This window comes from Sarcophilus harrisii, chromosome 2, assembly GCF_902635505.1.
Source record: "Sarcophilus harrisii chromosome 2, mSarHar1.11, whole genome shotgun sequence".
In the NCBI taxonomy this organism is placed as follows: Eukaryota; Metazoa; Chordata; class Mammalia; order Dasyuromorphia; family Dasyuridae; genus Sarcophilus; species Sarcophilus harrisii.
Window position 1 is genome coordinate 459,972,814 of NC_045427.1, and position 19,664 is coordinate 459,992,477.

Sequence of the window (19,664 nt, forward strand, 5' to 3'; positions counted from 1 at the left end):
TTTGATAAAAATATCCCTAGCTAAGAGGAAACTCAGAGATCACCAAGTTCAACCATTTCATTTTGCAAATAAGGAAACTGAGGCCCAGAGAAAAGAAATCATTTACCATTGGTTGTACAGCAAGTTTACACTGGAACTGGGAAGAGAAGCCAACTCCTCTGATTCTATCTAGAACTTTTTCCAGCACAAGTTTTCCTCTGTTGACACTACTCCTTCTTTCCTGGAATAAAGATTTCAAAGCTGAGTAGCACCTTAAGGATCATCTAGCCAAATCTCTCATATTACAGATAAGGAAACAGACCCAGTGGATAATTAGTAGCAGAGTCAGGATTCAAACAGAGGAACTTAAGTCCAAATCCAAAGTTGTTTCCAATATACCCTTCTACCTCCTTTCTATCTATAAAAATCCTACTCATCCTTTAAGATCCTATGTCTCACCTGATCTTCCAAGCCTTTCCACTGTAACTTAAAAGAATTTTCCCTTCTGCAGAACTTGTCTGTAACACCAAATCTAGTATTTACTCATTACCTTATAGAACTCAGAATAACAATGTTAGAAAGTACCTTAAAATTAAAACATAATATGTCAGAACTAGAAAGAGTGATAGAACATAGAATGCCAAAGGTACAAGACAGTTAGAACAAGGAACTTGGAATGTCAAAGCCAAAAGGGACCTTAGAATATACAATATAGAATAGCAGAGCTAGAAGGGACTTTAGAAGATAGATAATAGTATAGCAGAACCAGAACAGGATTCAGAATTTAGAATGTCAAAGACAAGGAGGGACTTTAGATTAAAGAACATAGAATTTCAGAGTTGAAAGGGACCTTAGAGCAGAAGAAATAGAATACTATAACTAGGAAGGACCTTAGAAGAAAGAACATAAAAATGTCAGAGCTGGAAAGGACCTTAGGATAAAGATTGTCAGAGAACAATGGGACTTTAGAATAATGTCAGAGATGGAAATACTCTCATAAACTATCTAGTCTACCCCTCTAGTCTTCTTCCTCATTTTAAAACTGGGAGAATTAAGGCTTAGAGAGAGAAAAATTTGTGCAAGATCATACATTTGGTAGCAGAACTGCAACTAGAACCCAGATTTTCTGAGTCTCACTGTATGTATCCAAGAGGCTACAAAACAAGTTTCCCATATATAGGCCTCATCTCCTAAGTTTTCTTCTTCTCCTTTTTCCTCCCCCCATCCTGGACCAGCTTACTCCAAGGCTAAGCCCACAGTCCTGGCTCAATGAGTCCTTGTTGAATTGAAATGAATTGAGTTGGATTGGATTCCTGCAGAGTGGAGGTTGGTTGGAGTGATTTATTAAAAAGAAAACATTGAGTTGGTCATGAGATGGGGCCTGCTTTGGGGTACAAGTTAATGTAAAGTTAAAGCAAGTTGGGAAAGCATGGAAAACTGGAAAGAAAGAAAATCCCAGCTTGAGACTGCCCTGGCTGCCCCTGAGAGCAGACAGTACCCACCCAACCTCCCTGTGCCTTCTACTCATAAATTCTCTCTATTGCTAATGCAATAATCAAATAGCCACTATATGCCTGGACACCTAGTTGCCCCTCTAACCTATTCAGTGAGGGTAAACTGTGCCCTGGGGAGCCTCTCTGATAGGCCTGAGGTATAGGCAGGGGACAGGGAGAAGGTATAAAGCAAAATGGAAGATGAAGGAGAGTTAGAAATAACTCATAGCAAAATGGTAGATTTCTCCTTCTTTTTGTACTACCTAAAAGCTCTTCTCTCTGCCTTCTTACTCCCCCCTAACCCAACTCCCAGGCCATCAGAACACTTTGTACCTATCTTATGGCACTTTTCACAGTCTGTCTTATATTGTAGTTGTTTGTATATGTTTCAGAACATACACAAATATACAAAAGACAATATGTGGCGGTAAGCAAGAGCACTGGATTAGAGTCAGAAAACCTGGATTCTGATTTTGGCTCAGTCCCTGATTAGCTGTGTGACCTGGAACAAATCCTATTCCCCAACTTGGGCCTCAGTTTCCACATCTGTATGATGAGGAGTTGGACCAGCTGTTCCCTCAGGTCCCTTCCAGCTGTAGCATTCTGTAATTCTATGAGTCTAAGTCCTGGACTGAAGGGGCTTCTTCTGAGCCATGAAATTGGACAGTGGTGTGTGGGTGGAGGAGACTCAGGGGCCCTCCAAGTCCCCAACAGCTGCCTGGAGCAGCTGTTAAACACACAGACCCACCAAACAACCTAGAGATTGTTTGGTTTTATCTTTAAAATATTTTCCCACATTTGTGAGCTTACATTTATATAATGCTTGATGGCAATCAGGCAAGGACCATGTCTCATTTGTCTCTGTATCTCATTCAGCGCATAGTAGGCACTCAAAGACCTTTTGTTGAATTGAATTACATTGAATTAGTTACGTTTTAGGCTATTTAGCGGGATTTCATAAACACCCTGGACCCATCAGTAACACATTGACAAACCATCTCTCAAGGTGGCTTATGTCTGCCTCACATTACAGGGTCACATAGGAATTTTGAATGTCAGACCTGGAAGGGACCATAGAGATCTTCTAGTCGAACCCTTGCTTTGCACAGAATGGGAAACTGAGGTCCAGATGCAGAAGTGATTTTCCTAAAACCCCACGGGCAATTAAAGCTGAACTTGGACTCAGGTCTCCTGAGGTTTCATCCACTTCCTCCTCCATTATGTACATTCAATGCAACAAATGTTACTAAGTTACCTACTTTGTGGTGGGCACGAGGGATACAACAATATTCAAAGACTAATCTTGCTCTCAGGGTGCTTATAGGGAAGAAAGGCAAGCATAGAAACCCTAATGATAAAAGAAGAGTGAGAAAAATACAAAAGCAAAATACTCTGAGAAATCTGAGGAGGACAAGATCCCTTTCCGTTGGAATTGAGGAGGGGGGCACATGGGGAAGGGCTTTATGGAGAAGCTGGCATCTCAGCTGGGCTTTGGAGGAAGGGACTTTGACAAAAAGGCATGGTGGTGCTGGTGCTGGTGCTGGGGAGATCCCATTCTAAATCTGGCATGTGCCTTGTCTACCCTTCATTCTCTGGGTGCAAAGATCCTCTGAATCTCTGTGAAATGAGGAATATAAAATAAAACCTTGAACTCCTTAGGTGCATATAAATATGGAATATCATTGAATCCACTTCTGAATCTTTTCTGTATCTAATAGACTCCTCTGTATTCTAAGTATTGCCCTTTCCTTCCAGAGTTTCTTGTATTTTAAAAGGGTCAGCAACTTGTGGGACTGGACCCAAAGAAATAATTCTTTAATGTTGAAATTTCAGATAAGGAACCATACCTAGAGGGTAGATGTTCAGAACTATCTTTCCTAGTGCCCCAATATTAATTACATTTGGTAGGTCTGTCACACAAGTCACCTGAAAGGGTGAGAGAAGACTACTGGAACTAGATCTGTTTGGAAAAGAATCTCAGGGCAACCTCCCCAGGTCTCATCTCAGGCAGTGGAATCATGGAAAAGAGCCTGTGCAAGCTAACCTACGTGAGTGACGGTACCCAAGTGTAAACTCAGAGTAAATAAGGAACCGTTTCTGCCCACCAGCAGTGCACAATCTCTTAGATTCATGCAGAGAATGCTGGAGGTGGAAGGGATCTTAGAGCTCATCCAGTTTCACATCCTTGTTTTGCATATGTTATAGACAGTGGGAATGAGGCAAACACGTAAATCCCACAAAATATGGACAAACACAGTAGTATATTTACCTCTCTCCCTTTTTCCAACCTCCTTTTCCTTTCAGCCTCCCTCAAACCTCATAAATAGGTTTTCTTTCTTTTTTTTTTTTTTTTTAATGGAGGTATACCTCACTTTGGGAAGGCAGTATCCCTGAAAGATTTGTAAAGTCATTTGATCTAAACCTAATAATTTTCCTTGTACTCAGGAAATTCAGGATTAAAGACATCCTGAATTAAGCTCTTTTCTAAAGTGAAAAGTCATTTTAGAAGGTCAGTGAAAACCTCCTCCACCCAGCCAATTTTACTAGATTGTCTTCTCAATGACTAAAATGCTTAAAGAAGACTTTGTTGAGATTCTAGTGGCTTTCTTCCCCTGTTGAACAAGGTAAATCCATGTGTTGACCCATAGGTGCCCCAGGGACTCATGTAAAGCACAAGGACAGAAATAAATAGGAAGCCGCTGTTTCCCCTACACAAGCTGGAGTTCCTTCATTTCCATTGCGACTTTCTCCAGATCCCCTGTCTGGGACTAGAGAATGGGCAGCTTACCATCCCCCTTTCTCCTTCCCAGCTGTTTCCAATATAACTATGGGGGTCTTTGCTCTGGATTGGAGACAGGAGAGTGGAGGTGTGTAGGGAGGGAGGTGGTTTTCAAGGGGAGCTTTAGGACTCTCTAGAGACCTGAAGGTGAGCACTGGTGGCAAATTCCAAGCAATTGGGTTTCTCCCTTGAGATGTTCCAGGCACCTTTCCCAGCCTCCCACATCTGCTGACTTGTTGCACATGGCAATGTCGTGTGGCATGGATCTGGGAGGGGAATGTGGCCACAGACCTCGAAGTTTGAGTGTGTTTTTCTTAGGGTACCTCCACTCCAGGAATGGGGAAATGTCTCTTTGGGGTTCCCCCATAACAGATACTCTCAAAGCCTGCAGCCAGCATAGGACAACTTTGGAGAGGAACAAAGCTGACATGGAGAAATTCTCAAAGTAAATAATAGCTGCTCAATAAAACGATCATTGAGTGTGAATTAAAACTAGGTTAAAACTCTCACTTGTTACCTTCATTAGAAAAGCCTAAGTTAAACTGCAGCCCACATAGAGCATTTTGTAGGGTGTTGATTGCTTTTGATTTGCCCTTTATAAATGTCAAATAATAGGCTTTTTTCTAGTCAGATTGTTTTCCTTCTTGCATTCTCATAACTTCTTAGATTTCTTCCTCCAGCATGAAAACAGACACTTTTCTTGTTCTGTAAAGAAGACGGCAGACTTGGGTTACAGAAAGGATCCAGAATATGTCAGGAGAAAGGCAATAAAAATCATCAGGAGATGGAAGGAGTCTCAGGAATTGAGATTTCAGGACCCCTACTGACTTCTAACACCACTCACTGTATAGAACCCAGTTATTTTGATTTCAGGTTTTATACCTATTAAAGTTTAAGTGCCCCTGAGAAGGACAGAGGAAAGTTAGTATTCATTCATCTTCTCAATTGCTTTAGTGTGGTCATGTTGTCTAAGGCTTCCAGAAAGCAGGTTTGGATCAGGGGAAGGAAGGTAGCAAGCAGGAGCATCCAGAATTTAGAAGTCTGGTCACTGGAGGTGAAAAGAGAAAAGAAAAGATGTATCTATTTACTACCACTCATAGTTTAGCATGATGTGCCCAAGTGCCCAAGAGAGCTTGAATGTGTGATAATGGACTATTAATTTGATCTCTCTGAATCTCAGTTTCCTCAGGGGGGTGAACAAGATAATCTCTAAGGTTGCCTCTAACTCTGAATTGTAAAAGCCCCAAATTTTTTCAGATGGTGTCACCATGATTTTGATAAAGTTGTCTTGAATTATAGGGATTACAGAGCCAAGGGGTGGGGCATAAGGAGGAATTTTTAGTGTTCTTAATGTTCTTCTGCTTTGAATCCCCATCTTATCTGCACAGAAAAATAGGACTGAAAAGTGGTAGCAGGAAAGAAAATAGAATTCTGACATCTAGACCCAAAGTGTAGGATAATTTCCTCTACAACTCTATATTTTAAGGACCAAACTCTACATATAGAATTATAGACTTTTAGGATGACTGAACAAGACAGTACTTAAGACATCACAAAGTAGTTATAAGAATGGATTTGGAGCTGAAGACTCCAAGGTTTGAATCTCATATGCTCAACTTATTATTTGTATGATCATGGGTAACTAATTTGACTTTCCTGGGCCTCAGTTCTCTCACCTGTAAAATGAAGGGATGGTCTTTAAGATCCAGTCGTAGAATTTTAGAGTTAAAAGGGATCTTGGCAACATCTAGTCCAGTCAGTCAATAAACATCTATAAAGGACCTACTATGTGCTGGTCATTTTGCCAAGTGCTGGGAATAGAAAAGAAACCCAAATTTAGTCCCTACTCTCAAGGAGCTAACAATCTAATAGGAGAGAGAATATGAAAATAATTATATTCAAATAAGTTATAAACAGGACAAATTGGAGATAATCAACAGAAGGACGACACTAGTATTTTAGGGGATTGGGAAGGCCTTTCTTGTGGAAAATAGGATTTTAGTTTGATTATGAAGGAAGCCAGGAAAAACCAGGAAGCAGAACTTAACGTACGGGATAGCCAGAATTGGAATATAGAGTGTCTTGTGTGTTGGAACAGCAAAGAGGCCAGTATCACTGGATCATAGTGATGATGTTGGTGGTGGTGGTAGGGAAAGAGTAAAGCATAACAAAGTTAGAGTGAGTGAACACCAAATAGATTTTACATTGGATCCTCAAAGTGTTATGGAGACACTGAAATTTATTGACTGGTGGGTGAGCAGTGATGGCAGTGATGACATGATCAGATCCACACTATAGGATGCTGACCAACCTTTACTTGAGGATCTCCATTGAGAAGGAGCCCATTGTTTCTTGAGGCACTTTATTCTACTTGATAGAAAAATTTTTCCTGATATCAAACTTCAAATTTGCTCCTTTTCAACTTCCATTCATTATTCCTCATTCTACCCTCTGGAGTCAAATAGAGTAAGTCTAAAGCCTTTAGAGCCCTAAGCTAACAATACCAAATAAGCTTTAACTAAGTCTATGATCCTATGAATGCCCTCATTTTACAGAAAAAAAAAAAAAAAAACTGAGCTTCAGGAAACATGAAAGTCACCACCTTTTAGACTTTCCAGATAGAAAAGTTTTAGGAACATGGGGTATAGGCTATAGAATGGAAAGCAATCTTAGAGATAAAAACCAAAACAAAACAAAATAATCACTATTAACACATCCTGACTACTACGGTATTCAAAGACAGGAAAGAAGTTGCTCAAAGTCGAGTATTGAGTCTGCATCAGAGTCAGGATTTTAACATAATTCTCTGGATTCCTAGTCTGGGAGTTCTTTCCATTCTTGGTTTCGGCAGCTCAAGAGCATCCTTGAAGAGGAAAAAAAAAGTTACAGACAAGGTGTAGTTTTGGGGTGGGAGAAAGGCAAGTAGAAGAGGGGAAAGGGAAGTAACAGCTCAAATTTCTAGAGAGCTTTAAAGTTTACAAAACCATTTTCTTTATGAGAGAAGATGTGGAAGTATTATTTGCTCCTATTTAACTCATTCTTTACCTAGTCTTACTTCCTGGTTGAGCATTGGCTCAATCAAACTGAGACCTGTTAAAGACCTTAGTTTAAAAAGGTCAAGATCTCCCACTGCATCCAGGGCTATCTCCAGTCCTAATTTCTATCTTGCCAATGGACCCAAATGGCCCCAGAGGAGAAAATGAGGCTGGTGACTTTGCAAAGCCCACCTTCACTTAAACCCAACCCCTTTGCATGTCATAGCATCACTTCCTTGATGCCTAGGTCCTCTTCTAGAACAAAGATCAATAACAATGACAACTGTTGTTGAGAAAACTGAGGCAGAGTGTTGATGTCACTTGTTTGTGGACATATTACTAGTAATATCAAAACTCAGAATTAAACCCAAGTCTCCTGATTTAACTCTTTTTCAGCACAAAATTCTCTCTGGTGTTGGCAATTGGGGAAAGAATTTATGGGTGGTTGTTACTTCCATGTGTGGTGGAAACTAATTAATCCTGTGTAGAAGGATACTCCCTAATTCATTCATCTTGTAATCTGGGTACATTGGGTTCTCTTACAAGAGGTGTATTTTTGTATCAGTTAACAGAATTATCTTCTCTTCCTATCAGTCACTTCCAAATCCTTATAGCAGACTAGTAGCTGCTGCCCCTCCTGAAGTATAAAATTCTGGGCTCACATCCCAATTTGCCATACATTGGGGTTGACAGATATGGAGGAGACTAAATGATATAGTGTTTGCTATCAAATCTATTGGCCAATACCAATAGATTTGTCCCCTACAATTCTAAATGGCCAGGGTCGGGACACTTACAGGGATAGAAAAGAAATGACAAGTGATATATTGAGACTGGTAGGTGGAGGCAGGGAAAATTCATTTTTTATTTGAGAGAATGAGGGACCTGGGTACACAAAAATAAGTGGACAACAGAATTTTCTCTCCCCACTTTCCATTCTGGATCCTAGACTCTCTCAGGGCTGCATCCAACATTTGCCTAAAACCATTACCCACCTCTACCCCCTCCACCATAGTCCCTACACGTATTATTGAAGTTATCAGCAAACAACTTTAAGGTACATTGTAGATGAAACTAAATAACAATGATAATTATCTTAATGATTTGTTAGTGATTGGTATCATTATTGGAGTTATTATTATTACACAGTTATTAAACATCCACTGTGGATTGGGGTGCTAGGCTGAGTGAAGAAGGCACTGAGATTTTAAAACTTCTCTCCCAGAGGCATTCAGATGAAGCACCTGAGGTGGACAAATGAAAGGAAAGAGTCCAGAGAAAATTAGAGATCAAGATAGTGAGAGTTGAATCTATGTTTTTGAGAATCAGGTAAAGGAATTCAGCATGTTTAATATAGAGAAAAGAAAACTTGAGGTTAGGTAGAATGAGGATCGTGTGCCTTTTACCCCAAAGAGCTAACATATAGAGGAGAGCGGAAGTCCAGCTCTAGTTCTACCTTCCAGGACAAAATAGAGAAAATGATTAATGAAGACAGCCACTGGTTTAATGAAGAGAAGAGCTTCCTAAAAATCTCCACTATCTTGGGCAGCTCAGAAGGAGTCCTTTTTTCGAAAGGAGATGTCAAGACTCAGAAAAGCAAGAGTCTTGTTTAGTCAGGATTGAGATCTCTTAGAGCTTTGTGGAGTTCCAATGCAAAGGATTCCCATGGCTTGGGACCCTTCTTGGGCTGGGGTCCCAGTTAAATGAGAAGAAAATTTGTTTGGGGAAAGTTGAGGGGGATTGAGGAAGGGAGAGTATGAACATAATAATAGTTCTTAGTGTCCACATTAATAGGGATTCAGTGTGAAGACCTTGACAATCTCTGCCTAGAGAAGTAAGGCTTCCTTCCCTTCCCTTTCATGGGGAATTCCCCAGCCTGCCTTTGTGGAGGGAGAGAGCTTTGTTTTGATCGAAAATTGATTATGTTTGTTAGGCTTTAAAAAAAATATTCAAGCTGTCAAAAAAGTATGTTTGTTGAGTTCAGATGTTTATTTCACTTATTTATTTATTTATTTTCTAGGCACTAAAGAGAAAAAAATTTGCATATTTTTGCAAAGTCAGTACTATGGGCAGTGAGCCACTGCCATTCATAAGATTCATGAAATTTCTTTTCTTTTTCATTCCTGAAAGCAAAGCTCCCCAGTTCCCAAGGGACTGATGTGGAGATACCCTTTGCCTAGGTTGGAAGTCTGAATTTATGGTGATCTAAGATCAAGCTTGATTTTTAAAATGGAATGGGCTATCTCAAAATATAGTGGACATTACCTCATGGCTGATCTTCATGTGACATGTGTTCTAGTAGAGATTATTTTTTCAGGTGTGGATTAGTTGGACTAGGTGTGCAAGGAGGTCCCATCCAGATCTAAAATTCTGTGATTCTAGGTAATACACCCAAAGAATACACCAATACCAGGGAAGATAATGACAGTTTCTTTTGATCAAAGACTATATCACTGAAGATAGCTTGGCTGTAACTTCTTATTGCTTGTGACCATTAAACTTTCAGGAATTTTATTTCTTTATGGACTTCTAAGTTGGTTGTAATTTTGTATCTACCTTTATTTTTTTTTAAATTATCTAAACAACCATGAATTTTGGCTGGTGCCTTTCTTTTGCCAGTAAGTTAAAGTCCAAACTTTCCTATGTGATCGTGGACAAGACATTTAACCTCTGTTTGCATGTTTCCTTACCTGTAAAATGGAAATAAATAATAACAGCACTTACCTCACAGGTATCAAATGAAATAGTATTTGTAAAACTCTTAGTGAAATGCCTGGCCCAAAATAAGTGCAATATTAATGTGCTTATTCCCTTCTCTTCTTCTTCTTCTGTTTGGCTTTTAATTCTGTAGATAATATGGCCCCAGTTTTTTTCACTATTTTCCAACATTTACCTTTTTTCCCATCAGACTCATCTCCTGCCTGTCTCTTCTATACCCCATATCCATTTCTACTTCAGTACCTTTTCTAACACTGTCCTCTTGTCCTTGACTAAAATAACCCTTCTCCCCCTCCCTTTTTGCCTTTCCAAAATCCCCTACATGGACCATCCACCCCTATCAGGCTGATCTCACTATCTCTTGAATGCACCATATTCATTTCTACTTCCATACCTTTCCTTATACTATTCCTTTGCCCTTGACTAAAATAACCATCCTCCCCCTCCTCTTCTTTCCACCCTTTGAAAATCTACACATCCCAGCTCCAATGGCACTTCCTCTGTGAAGCATACCCCAGCTACCTAGCCAAATACGGCCCTGTCCCTTCTGAGAATTCCTACACCCTTTTTTCTCGGAACTGCATACTGTAATTTAGCACTTGCATTTATGCTATCTTATATCATTCTTTAGATGTTCCATGCCTTGCCTGCCAAGCCAGATTGTAAGCCCCTCAAAGGCAGGTAGAATGTCTCATACTTTCCATGTTTCCTCGAGCTTCCTCGTTGCTGGGAGTCATAGTGAGAAAGCTTAATAAATATTTGTTGACTGATGAAGCTGAGCCAAACCTAGGATCCTTGTGCTAAGCCATAAGTTTCCCCAACAGATCTCTCAGTCCAACTGGGGAAAAAGGGACTTAAGAAGATATAAATAACTGGAACAGAAGTGAAATGATAGACCCACAGAATGTCAGGCCTGGAAAGAACCTTAGAGGTCATGTAGTCCAACCCTCTCAGCTTACATTATCCCACTTGAGCCTCATAACAATCTTGTGAGGTAGATAGGGTTGATATAATTAACTCCATTTTCCTAAGTAGGAAATTGAGGTCTAAAGAAGGGGAAAAACTTACTAAAAGTCATAGAATAAACTTATGGAAAACTAGAAACTAATGTAGGATTTGGGATGAAGGTGATAGGATCACAGACTTCAGAGCTTGAAGGAACCTTTGCCTAACCTCTCCATTTTACATCTGAGGATATTGAGGTCCAGAGAGAAGCAATTTGCCCAAGATCATGCATGTTGAAGATGAGATCACTGCCCCGACCCTTCCAGCTGCAAATCTTTGATCCTAAAGAGCAGATCTGGGATTCAAACCCAGGCTTCCTGACTACAGATTCAGGATTCTTTCCAAGGTCTACACTTGAGGTTTTCTTTTGGAATGATGGACAAATACAGATTCTAAGAATTTCTCTGAGACCTAAATGAGCAGATGGGAAACTTGGATGAAAATCTGATGCTTTCTTTGTTCTTTGTTTTCTGGCTAGATTTACCGTGGTCAGGGAAACATTGCAGAGATGAAGAAACATTTCCAAACAAGGGCTTAACTGCAAGCCTATCTTAACTGAGAAAATATTTAGCAAACACTTTGCACTGTCTTTGCAGCAAACACATTTTGACACAAATTTTCTCCTAGCAGCACCTTATATTTACTAATGGAAAATGTTTCTATAATACTTACAAAATCTTCCATATATCCTGTCCTGAATCATCCAAACCCCAGTAATCATGTACATTTTAAATAAGTATTTCCAAGAAATGAAAATAATGTTAAAAATAACATATTTTCTCTGGTTTCATGACCAGGTAATTTTTAAATAGTTACCATGTCAGTGTGGATGTGGACTCTGTGAAATGATGGTCAACTTCTTGTTTGACTACTTCCTTCCTTAGCTTCACTGCCCATAAACTGGAAATAACCCAAGTAATTTACACAAATCACTGACAATTCAAAGTGAAATAAAAAGGGAGTGACTCAAGAAAGAGGGTGATACTTGGATCCTATTTAATCATCTTCAAAGTGGTTTCCCATCTATTTATGTTAGTTCATCCTTTTATCAATCCTGTTAGGTAGGTATGACAAGGCTTCTTATTCTTATTTGACAGATGAGGAAATGAAGGTCCCCAAAGGTGAGGTGGTTTTCTCAGAGTCCCCAAACTGATTAGCGATCAAACACAGATTCAGACTCATGGCTACTGAATCCCCACCAGTACTATATATCATATAAGTTGACTAATGTTAGAAGGGAGATTGCTGATATGTAAAGATAAAACCAGAGATATGAATGAACTAACACATAATTTAATATTTTATGATTTAGGGAGAAAAAAAGATGTTTCTCATCCTGAACCAGTTTTCTGGCTTTTTCTTGAGGGCACTTGATTCCCTTTCCACGCCATCCTGTCCCTGCCACTTCTCTCTTCCCCCTTCCCCCCATCCTCACCCAAATCCCCATCCTGTATATGTGAAACTTGGTCTGAGTCTGGGCGTCAGCTTCAGACAGCTCAGTTGGAATCTGTGTAAGAAATGATTAATTGTCAGCAGCAGATGCAAAGCCAGCAGGATCAATGGCAGGACAGGTGTGAGGGGAACTGAAATGGGAGCTGGAAAGGGCAATCAAAAAAGGGGGGGAGGAAGGGGGAAGAGTTCAGAGGACAAATTATCCTGATTATCTGTGTATTTTCCCCAACACCATGTCTGGCACATTATACATAATCAGTACTTAATAAATGGTTGTTTAGAAAGTTGTGAAATAAGTTAAACTTTCTAGTTTAGGCACAGGTCTAGCTCATTTGTGGCCTGCATGTCTCTCTCTTCTCTCTGCCAACACCCCCAGCCCCATCATGAGCTGTGACCTTTTCAGCTCTCAACAGAAATGGACTTAGTTTCAGTCATTAGATGGCACTGGATTGAAGAAATGCCACCCAGCTGCCTCTTGGAGTTAGTAATATGGATAATATAACCCGGCATTTCTAATGTATTTTTATTTCCAAAGTACTTTTGCATCTGTTTTCACATTGTGAAATGGCAGCAATCATCCTGTGAGGCACAGAAGGGTAGGGGTTATAATTATCTTTATACAGGTGGAAAAATTGAGGCCATGGAATATGGAACCCAAGGGCTCTCGATTCCCAGTCCACACTTCTTTCCACAAAGCTATATATTCTCCAAACTTTTTTTCATTTCTTGAAAGGCAACATGGTAAAATGGAATATATACCAAACTTAGAGAAAGTTGGAAAGGGAAATTGAATTCTAGTCCAAATACTAACTAGTTGTAGTACTCTGATCATTTAATACCTTTGAGCCTCAGTTTGTTCATCTGATACAGGGGATCCTTTTAGTGGAGAGGTTATGAAGAAAACCTTACAATGAGACAAATGTCAATAGTAATTGCTGGATCTCCTTTATTCACTGAAACATGCAAATTTACACCTAGTCACACAATTAATTACTTAACAAATCAGGGCTAGAACTTGATTCAGATCTCCTAAATCACAGTTGAATTCTTTTTTCTCTTTATACCTTACATGATCACTTAAGGTTTTAAAAGTAAGAGATTTCCAGAATGAAGATGTAACAAAACTTTAATGCTCAAATGCAACCTGTAGACTATATCTCAGCTGCTAGTCTCATGGGAAGCATACTCTATATCTTTGGTGAAGAAGGCTCCTACCTTCTCATCAGAGACTAGAAATGTCAACCATCATATATTACCCTTTTTCATTTTGTCTTTTCTTCATGAAAAAGAAGCTTCATATAGTAGCAAGACTCCCTGCCTTTAAGAGTGGGGCTTCAAGTCTAGCCCATGCTGTTATCACTTTCTAGCTATGTGACTTTAAATGATCCTCATTGATTTAAACTGATAATAATCTTTGTCCCACCTAACATAACAAGGCTGTTGTGACAATCAAATGATATAATAAATTCTTTATAAATAGTAAAGTACTATGATGTTTAGAATAGAAGTTTAAAGCAGAAATGTCAAATATGCAGCCTGGAGATCTAATGGGGCGGTAACACTTCCCAGTGGGACTAAGCAGATTAAAATGTATTTGGGAAATATCAAACAAAATAAACAAAAACCCAACAGAACATAGGTAATATTAATATGTGATTTTCTAAGCCATTATATAGCCTGGAGGAGTCCTTATATATAGTTTGGTGGCCCATTTCTATTTGAATTTTATTTGTTGTCATGTGAGGCATCCAGCCTCGTTCAGATGTCTGAACTCTAGTATCCTATCAATCCACAGGAACTCTAGGGCTCCTCCTATCTATTTATCTGCCTTTGAACAGGTCAATATATAAACCATCTATAGTAGATAGATAGGTGGGTGGATAGATAGATAGATAGGCAGGTGCGCTGATAGAGCATTTATTAAGTGCTTAAAGTGTGCCTGATACTTTACTGGAGATAGTTCAAATGTCAATAGAAATATAAATAATACTGTCCTTATGGTCACAGAACTTACATTCTAATTGGGAAAAACAATAAGGATGAGGGGGCTTTATGTATTCAATGCAAAGGCTGCATAACCACTTGTTAGGTGGATTATAGTGGAAATTATTTTTTCCAAGTAAAGGTAGATTTCTATTGAGGTGCCTTCCAACTATGAAGTTCTGTGATTGAAATCTGTCCTGTTTTAATTTAAGCACAGGGACACTCTTCCCATCTCCTGAGATATTGCTCGGTAGTTTAAGTCATAGACAGGATCCCAGAATAGATGACACTGATTGTCTAATTGACTCAGATCATCTCTCCATTGCTAAAAATGCAGAAAGAAACTACTGAGGTTGGGGTGAGGGGGTAGGGGGCAGGGGTGACTAGTGGTTTATATTTTCAATAATTTATCAGGATTCGAGAGCACAGATTTCCTTTGGGGAATATTAGTTCTTGGGTTTACAAAGTGCCTCTGTTGTAAATACCCATAAAAATGACAATTTGGTAAGTCGTATTTATTCTTAAGCAGGTCAAAGGACATTAGTGTATTCTGACTACATAAATCTGCCAGCTACTGAATTTCTGTGTACTCCCAAGTCACAAAGGCACTCTCTTCTCACCTAGAAGAAACTCAAGAAAGTGGAGCATTACCAATCAGGGATTCTACGAGGGTATTGATCTCTCTAGCCAATAATTGGGGCATGTTCACCAAGTTTTCAGTGTGTGGGGCCAGCAAAGAGATTTACAGTCATCTCCCCCACTCAGACAAGACAGATATCTGTTATATATTAAAAGTAATGCATTATACCTTGATTCAGAACCCTATGAAAGTGTGCCTTATGGCTCATAACATATTTCTGTGGCTTGAGGTAGACTCTCCAGTCTCCTTAGTAAAGTTCCAGAAATCATCTTTATCCAGGAAGGAGGGTGTCGGAATGCTAGGAGGGCCCCTGACCACTGGAATGTTGGAAGAAGCCTAGTCTGTTCCATGGGGCCTGGGATGGGGTATGTGCTGAGTGTCTGGGTGCCAACAGGGGAAAAAGCCTTCTTGGCCCAGGTTGAGTTCTTCCAATGATTCTCAAAAAAGGTGCAGGAAAGCATGACAAAGTTTATCTCACTGCAAGGCTCCAGGTGTCCAGGACTGGGGCTCTGCTTAATAGCTATTCAGAGACTGGGAGAAAGGAAAAAGTCTTCTAGTTTTATGTTCTCAAACATCCTCTGGAGTCTTGAAATATATTACTTTGAACCTGGCCAACTGAAGTCCAACCGCAGACCCTCTGCTTCCATAGCTGAGGCAGTCACATCCTCCTAGTTCACCAGAGGAATGCAGGAGGATTAGCCAAATAAAGTCCCCTCTAGTAATAATAATAATTCCTTACATATGCATGGCACTTTCTAGATTATAAAGTACTTTTACATTAATCATCTCAATTGATTCTAAGAAATGCCTTATGAAGAGGCAGAGAAGTAATTCTTTACTCCTGTGAGTCTCAGTTTCTTCATCTGTAGACGGAGGGGGTTAAAGTCACCTGCCCAAAGAGAGCTAAGACTTGAGTCTGGGTCTCCCGACTTCTAGATCAGGGATTTCTCTACCACTCTGTATAAATCCCTTTTATGAAGAAGCAATTGTCTTATTTAAATCTTGATTTCTCACTGCTCTCTAAACAGAGTCTTCATTCTAGTTAATCTGGATTCTTCACTCTCCCACTCCCTTAAAAGAATCATTCGTGATTCCATTCCTTAGCGTCTGCAATCTCTCTACCTGGAACACCGTTGGCTTTCAAAACTCAGCTCACATTTTCCCTACCTTTAAGCCCCTAGAATCTTTAAGCTAATAGCTCAGGACTTCAATTCTTCTCTAATTGTGTCATATGCTTTTTAGCTTCATCTCCCGAAATGGATTGTGTTAGGGCTTGGGAAGGCAGGGTTGAGGAGGCAAAAGGTCTTTTGTCTCCCAGCCAGCACCTAGCCTAGGGCTTCATACCCAGTACAGGCTCAGTCAATACTTGTTGCTGGGTGGATTGAGGGTTCATTCTAATACAGGATCTAAATTAGCAAAGCAAAAAGAGGGCTTAAAGAATTTACTTACCTAATTCTGTAAGAGAGGTGGAGTGTTGGAGAGAGGGCTGCTTTTGTGGAAAAGGGGTTGCTTGGGCCCCAATTTTCCAATTCATTTTTGCAAGTGTGGACTTGGTTACTGACAGCCCATTCAGTTTATGTCTGGAGTCTTTTTGGTAAACTATTGAATTAGTCACTAGAAATTTGCCTGTCCTGTTAATGGCATCTAGCTCAGAGTTGTCTATGTAATATATACCCACTGAATACATGTTAAGTATTGGATGAAAGAATGAATAAGTGGACATCTAAGAATGATAATGTTTTTTGTGTGAAAATATTTGATCCGTTTATAAAAACTGGATCTGTTCTTTTAACAAAAGGTCTATTTCCAATGATCAAGAATGAGATTAGAACATCAAAATAAAGTCAAGATAACAAGCATCTATTAAATTTTTATTTTTATTTTAATTTAAAAAATAAAATAATACTTTCATAACATACTACACTAAAAAAGATGATTGCACACGAAACTTCAAGTCCACTCTGCACAGCTTTCTATTCCTTTTAAATACCACCAAATTATCATATAAATTTCATTTTTTCTCTCCCCCCATGGCTACCATTATACATAAATAGGTGTGTGTGTGTATGTGTGTGTAAAATTATTCTATAGATACTTCTATATCAGCTTTTTTTTTTTTCCTGCTGCTAAAGTTTAAGAAATTATTGGGAATCACTGATTAGTAGAGGAGAGATCAGAAACCAAATTGTAGGGGGTCACAGCTCAAATCCATTAATCACTATTCCCTGAAATATAAAAAAGGTGAAGAGGGGGCATTGGATGATTTTTTTCAAGAAAAATCTCACCTTTTCAGGTAAATACAAGATCCATTTGCTAAATTAGTGATAAATCATTACTTCTTCCCCGCACAAAGACATTCTGCTTCTTCATTTCAAACGTTTAACTTGCAGAGTTGACAGAAAAGCTGTAGATTTTCCCCAAATATCCATTTACGGGGGCCATTTCTCTACTTTGATCTAAAACACAGGAGCTGATGGAGGCCCTTAGGTAAATCAAACACTTCCTGTCTACCAAAATGGGTTTGCAAATGCCCATTTCATGCCATTCCCATTTTTCTGCTTCGAATGATAAATCAAAAAGTATCCCCCATTCATCCACTTTAAAAGTAATGCCTTTCTTTTGCATAATTACACATACCCAGTGGAGATCTGCATGCATTGTAAATCTATTCCTTTAAAAGGTTTCGCCTTAAGTACATCGGTGACATAAATTGGTGTAGAGCAAATTTATTTATTTAATAGGTTTGTTCTTTTAACTGGCCTGATAACCATTATAGTTCAGTGTTTGGTTTGGGTAGTGGGGGAGTTCTTATTAATTTATCTGATTTATTTCCACGGCAGATATTTATGTAAAAAGGTTTCTCTGGAAATGAGAGTGAATATAATTTATTGGTTTAACAGGTTTATTCTTAACTGGTGTTCAGGGGGTCTTAACTGTATCCATAGAAATCGGAGGGATTTCAAAGTGATTTTACCAAATAGAAAGATGAGAGACTCAGAGGATGAAAATGCTCTAAAGTCTGCATTTGGACATAACTTTTTCCAAACACTAAAATAACGGAGCACAAGTCACAAAATTAAAGTGATATGAAAAACTCAGCCAAAAAAAAAAAAAGTGTCTCAATAATAACAGCCCCAAAAAATGTTTTGGCAAATTGAAGATAAAAGAGAATCTGTTAATCAGCCTCATGTAAACTTGTTCATTTTTGTAAATCTTGTTTGTAGCTCCTGATGGTGTTAAAGAGAAAGCAGACAGGCCCAGCTGGTGGAAGCTAGGGAGAGAAATGCTGAATTTTTAGCAGTTCAGGTTTATTTTTAGGCATTAAAGGGTATCTTTAGCTTCCCAGTAAATGAGACCAGGAGAAATCAGTATCTAGAAAAATAAAAATGTAAAAACAGGAATCAAAAAACCTGAAAGCATTAGCCTCAGAAACCTGAGGCAGCCAAGTTCCTTTTTTCTCCCATTTGAAACAGATTGAACTATTCCGTTCCCAGAAAAAAGGCACTCCTGAAAGAATTGCATCCCTGTAGCTCAAGCTTCTTGGGTAATTACAGCTGCACACTCTGCACACTATCTAATGGGGAGTTAGTGGAAGGGGTCTGTCATTGGGCCCTTGACACTCTTCCATTAGCTATTAGAGGAAAGGGCCTGAGGACAAGCTTTTCTGTGAAAAGGTGAAGCCCTAAACTGTGAGGCCATAGAACTGAGTCTGTCAAACCACCCAGCCTGTATTGTCAAGGGAGGATTTACCCGAGCATGTCATTGCCTGATGTTGATTTTGAGGGATAAACTGCTCTGGAAGGCCCCAAAGGCATTTAGGAAGGAAATGCTATTTTTACATTTCAGGTCAAACTTCAGATCTTATGAAGGGAGAATGTAGTGTAATGGGGAGACCATTGAACTGGGAGACTGGAGACCTGAGTATTTGTGTCCTCATTCCCACCAACTCATGATATGCCCTTAGACATATCATCCCTCTCCCTTTCTGGGTCCCAATTTCCATATCTGTAGATGAAGGGGTTGGATTAAATGGCTGCTAAATTTCCTTCTGCCTCTTATGGTATTTGAATTTATAAAACTGTTGAAGGGCAAACACCCAAGCTTTCTTAGAAATGAGCTAGTCATGTGGTCCAGTTAACTGTATGAGTTGACTATTGAGGTCTTTAATTGATTTGGTTCCAAAGGAAGGAATCATTGTTGAGGTAGCAACTTTTGGGCAAGAGTGACTCCATTGTCATTGTGAAGACACTTTTCTTCAGAGGACTCTGCAATGGTATGAGAACTTCAGGCCATGCAGGCAAAATGAACTTTGCCAACCTCCCAAGCACTGGTCCATTGACTCCTGCCAAGGGTAGAGTAATAGATCCTTGGCGAGTGTACCATCAACATGCCCTAGAAATAAGCTTTGCCAGTCATTACGTAGCGATGATGAAAGACCAAGAGATTCCCTCTGCGTGATTCAAGTGGAATTTACGGAGACTCTATTATGTACCCAACACTCTGTTAGTCTCTGATGGAGGATCCAATGGAGGTTCCATTTTTAACCTTTATACTTTCCTTTTCAATGGCGTTGTAAACAA